Here is a 5,685-nt window from a genome sequence, read left to right as displayed (position 1 = left end):
CTCAGGATGGCAAGATCTTTGCTCTCTCGATAAAAAACTTTTCCTGCCCGTCGGTTGTCTACATCTGCCCAGAACGGAGCCACCACCCTGCGGTCTCCAGCAATGGGGAATGCCACAGGGGTGAACTGGGACACCTCCCTCAGGAAAGACACCAGGCCATTGTTGTTGACCTTGAAGACACAGAAAAGAAAAGCAAGTACATGCTCAGGGTTAGCAGAGTCAGCACACAAAGCTTCCTTCAGCTCACCTTTCCTGGCACTCATTCCCGGATTCCAATGCTGAAGCTTTACCACACCATGAGCTGCATGTTTGGACATTCACTTTCTGAGTTGCACAAATAACATATTTCATCTCCATGAAATTCTTTCCACTCTCAAGTATACCTGACAACAGAGACTGGGTTGGTTGAGAGTCAAGAAGTCATAGACCAACAAAAATCCAATGATTTTACAAGGACTTTTCAAGCAGAACTTTTAAAGGTCAATTCAGTTTCTTGTAGTGACTCTTGGGGTAGATATTGCGAAGGGCCTGGAACAGTAATCGGCTGTCTATGATGTATGGAACATGCTGACTGGGAATAAGCGGAGACAGGCTGAGGTGTCCAGCAGTATGTTGACACATGAGCGTGAGCAGTAGCATTGCAGGATGAAAGAGTGAGGCAGGCTCCTGTGGCAGATGTATCCATTTCCCATCAGGGAACAGACAGCTGCCTTGTTCTGCCAGACATCCACGTCTTGCAGCTGAGAAAACCAGAGCGCTTTTCAGACGCACATACAAATTCTGACACACCTGCCCTGGCTCTTGTCCACTAGAAGTGGTTTTAGAGGGCGAGGCCTTTATAACTGCCTCTAAAGTAACCACAGAGCCCAACACTTGCTTTGCTGACCACTGGCTTTACTCTGTTGACTGAGTCTACTCCTGTGATGAATGTCCAGCCAGACTGACATTGAAGCAACCTTAGAGTGTATTCACAGGGGCACAGTGTTATCCAACTGATATGAATATGCATGCAAATTCACTAAACAGGCCAACGGGGGTGTGTGAAATTATTCCATAGCTTTCGGCTTCTCCATTTTGGTGGAGGTTTTGCAACCAAGCTTTCCTCAATAGTTCTCCAGTAGAAAGACTTGAAATTTTAAATCCTTTCTAAACTGTTCTATCATTTTTATTAGAAAAATACTATCAGTCACCTTTCTGCCCCATATCAGATTGTCACAGCACAGAGCAACAGAGTTACAATGAGAGAGTGTATCTAATACTAACTTATGCTAGTCAGTTTGCACCTGCACAGTCGCACCCCTCTCCAGGTGTTCACTCCCCAGTGCCAACTTCCCTGTCCCTTCATTTCACTCATCTGTACCCAGTTCTGGCAGCAGCAACAGCAACAAAGGCAATGTCAGACACATGGCCTTTCTTCTCCCCTCCCCATGCGTATGGAAACCATAATTCGGAGGCCTTTGCTGTAAAAACAGTAGAGGAAGTTTTGTTTGGCCTGACTCGGGTGCTTGGTTAATTGGCCGACCGCAGTCTTCCCCTCTCTGCATCAGTGTGCTGTGGCAAGAGTGTGGTTAACATAGAGAAGCAGAGTGAAGCCTGCAGGGCCACAACTCTGGGGTCACTGAAAGGAGCCCTGTGAGAGCAGAAGAATGAAAGAAAAGACAAAGAGAGAGAAGCTGGAGAAATGGAAAAGATGGAGGGATGGAAAGTGCAGGCACAGTTCACTGACAGATACAAACCCTTGACAGGAACCAAAGTGTGATTTAGAGTAAATGTTTCACAGATGACCAAAACACTTGAGAATGGGCTGCAGTACTAAACCATTGCATGCTAATGATATAAGCAGCAAACTGGGAAAAGAGAGTTGTACAGCAGTACAATAGGGACAGCAGTGTTTTCACCAGCGCAAGCAGTGGAGAGCTAGTAGCAACAGTGAGCGGAGGTAATGAATGGAAATTGCTTACCTTGCTGCTAAATTAGCAGCGGAAATCTCACTAAGCACTACATTAGCGATTATTCTCTGGTGTTGTAATATGTCCTGGCATTTGTTCTGATCTATTTGTAGCATCTGGAAGAGGTTAAACTAGCTGCTTTTCTTTCATGTCCTAATATCTTTTTAAAAGTGGGATGTATTCATTTGATCTAACCACAGACTAGAAGTGAATAAAAGCAATCATAACTTAGTTTAAACAGGTAAGCTTTCTGAGATGTAAAATTCAATCAGGTGTAAATTAAAAAAAAAAAAAAAAAAACACCTTTGATGAAGTGGATCACATTTGCGTAAACATGCCACCATCATTTACAAAATAATTTATGAGTATATAAGTAATGTTTCTATTTGTTTTGTTTTCTTTTTGTTCTATTCTTATATTTTTAGATCTATATGGTACCACTTCTGTGACCAAGTTATTTTTGGGTTATTCTTCACCGGATAAATTGCAAGTTTTCATATATTGGTTTTCTTGAGTCAAGTCATTTTAATACTAAAATAAATGTTCACCTGGGAAAAAGGATGCCAAAACAAATCCCTTCATAATAAGGTGCCCAAAGTTCAGCTTGGCAAAACATTGAATCTTGACACGGGAACTTTTACTTGCTCTTCCTAGTAATTTGAGGAAAAAGCTGAAGTGGATGTATTTGTATGTTTGACCTTGGCTCCTCTTGCTCCACACCCTTGTGTGGTTGTGGTGGGTTTCTTTATCGTGACTGGCATTCCACAGAATGCCAAACCATGACCCTCTGTATGGCACTGCACTCACTCATATCTTATAACAATATACAAAGATTTTCACTACTCTTGGAAAAATAACTTAAACCCAGTACAGAAAAATTAATTTCAGTGGCTGCCCCTATTGAATCAAGTCCAAATATTAGCTCAAAGCTTAGCATAACATATGACTTATCTTGACATAAAGCATTACACGCTAAGCTACCCAGCTCCTAACAAAATCACACATATGTCCTCACACACTTAGCTAATATTTGGGCTACTTAAGTGAGGAGGAGGAGGAGGAGAGGAGCAAAGAGGATAGAGAGAGAAAGAGATAACGAGAAAAATCCCTCAAGGTTGAAGATTCCCTTTCTATAGTTGCGCAAACATGAAGTGTTGAAGTGCTGAGGATGAGCTTTAGCAGATGTGCTCTCAGTGTGCCGTGAAACCTCAAATCTTTCTGTCCCCATCATTTTCCCTCTTCTGCTTTAACTCAACTGTTGGATGAACAATTCTATGCCTAAAACAATTATAAACATCCTTTTTATAGCTTCCCATACAAACAACTTGTTGGGAGGTTTCTTAACTTGAGGTCCCTGAAAATCAGTTATGGTGTTCTGTTCCCCATCAAAACTTACACCAGTTTCATTCAAAATAATTTTAAACTTTGTTTTTTGCATTTGCTTTGGAAGTCCATGTCATGCTAGCCTTGGATCTCATCCTTCCTGCTCTTCATCCCAGTCATTCATAAGGTTAGTTAATTGAGGGCCTGCGTTGTTTGGCATCCCTAAGACACTTTACAGATGCATCTGGGTTCTGTTAAAGGGATCTTGCCTTTCCTCAATAGAGCATCTGGACAGGTCCATTGGGAAGACCCTTGAACTTGTTATCTGAGGCTGAAGAAGAGGAGGAATAGGGAAGGGTGAGGGTAATTGAGGGAAAGTGCAGAGGTCGCAGCTACATGTGAAATCTCTCAGACCAAAACAAAAGAACACAATTGTGGAACAAGAAAAGGCACATTTTGGACAATTCTGGGCTGAAAAAATGTCAAGAAGAGAAGGCATTTCACTGTGGGACTATGCCCATCCCTGGAAGTCCTGGATGTCAAAGAACCGGCTTTCATAATTCCTGACCGTAAGACTCGAACATAGTAAGACCGTAAGACTCGAACATACGAACAGCGTTTTTACAGTAAAAAAATACCGTGCTTGAAAGACATGCTTTAAGCTGAGGCAGAGCTTTTTTGGGGGTTACTTATAATATTATAAATGAAAAAGGAGTGAATGATGACTGGAGGTGGACAGAAATAGTAGGTCAGAAAGTTAAACATGCACTAGCAGGCAGTACTGATCCTTCTTTTCGCTTTAGGGAAGCTCTTACAGTAATACCCTGAGACAACTCTCAAGAACCACCTCAAATTGTTTGGTTCAAGAGCTTTTCTGTTTTTTCAAGGCCTGAAGGCTTGGAATGCCCTCCCGGAAGAAATTATCCATGAGGATCTCTCCTTGTGTACTCTCCAAAAATCTCACCTGTTCAAAAGCAGCTCCCTTGCGGAAGAGATCCGCATGTGGCTATAGCGTGCAATAAAGCTGAAGTGTAATTGATTTTGGTTCAAGCAGATTGAGTGCAATACAGAAATTATGACAGCAGTTTTAATGCTGTTGCATGCCTCAATGCACCAGTGACTTGCAAAATCTCACTCCGATCGACCTGCAGTTACCTCCCAGTTTGTACTCGGTGCACCCTTTCTGTAGTTACCACCCATAACTGTAACTTCAGTTGTCTCCTGCTCTATCACATTGAGGTAATCTAATTTTAGATCTTCACTGCTATCCGCAGCAGGTCTTATCTTGTCTTCATTTCACATTAATATTTACATTGTGCTCTGAGATATGAGATACCACTCAGGGTGAAGCGCAGATGCATCACAAGTTAAACTAGGTTCTGTAGACAACCATGCACTATTTCAGCAAGCTGCATTGGCCAGGACCTCTAAGTGACTTCATGACTTTAAAATAGGAACCACAATATTGCACCTCAAATTTGTGAGGGCACAGTTGTTTGAATGTCATGTAGTGGCTGGGAGAGAGACTGGTTGTGTGGCATGTCTGCTCTGTCAGTCGTCTGCTGCATTGGGATTGTGATCTCATTCATCCATTCGCTTGTAGCCCAGTCTGGAAACCTAGCCTCTGTCACCATGGTACCTCAGCCAGGCTGGGCAGGGTGTTGGGGATGGAAAGTTGGTAGTAAAGATGGGTGCCCTGGGTGGAGCAGCATATTTTGGGAGGCAATACGACTGGGATGCTGCATCAAAACAGATGGTGTCGACTTACGAGGATGGAGCTTCCTCTGCGCTGAGTTTGAAAAGTGTACATGACACAGATCAAAGCCCCGCTCACCCAACCAAAGCAGGACGCAGCTATGATCAAAGAACCGAGACCTGTCAGAGCACTTGCCACACTTGTTTTCTATCACTGGTTCTCCTTATGACAGTCATTCTTCTTGTTTCTTTTCTCCCCCTCACTCTCTCAAACCACAGTTTAAGCAGATGTGTTGCAGCAGCAATATATACTGTCATCTCTTCACTAAAAAACATCCAGTAGTTTAGTCACTGTGCCATGTGTGACATGTTAAAACTTTGTGGTGCAGAGGTTCATTATCCAATCTCAAGCTGTAAGACCTGCCTCTGTTTCCCTCAAAGCTACTGAATGAAATACCTGATTCTCCTGCACAAGACTCACACATTTCAAACATACAATCTATACTCACATAGAGTCCAGTGTGCCGTTCTCCAAAGAAAGGGAAAGCCACAGAGATAGCTACCAGTCCTGATCCTCCATCATCTTGCTCGATGGTCTGGGAGTCACCCTCATCCAGGCCAAATGGGTAGAATTCCTCAAGGGGTACAGCCGGCTCCACGCCATGAAGCAAAATAAGAAGCATGCACATGGAGAGCACCAGTCTCCTCAGCCACCCCA

This window comes from Onychostoma macrolepis, chromosome 06, assembly GCF_012432095.1.
Source record: "Onychostoma macrolepis isolate SWU-2019 chromosome 06, ASM1243209v1, whole genome shotgun sequence".
In the NCBI taxonomy this organism is placed as follows: domain Eukaryota; kingdom Metazoa; phylum Chordata; class Actinopteri; order Cypriniformes; family Cyprinidae; genus Onychostoma; species Onychostoma macrolepis.
The sequence above is the reverse complement of the archived record's forward strand: the minus strand, read 5'-3'. Positions refer to the sequence as shown.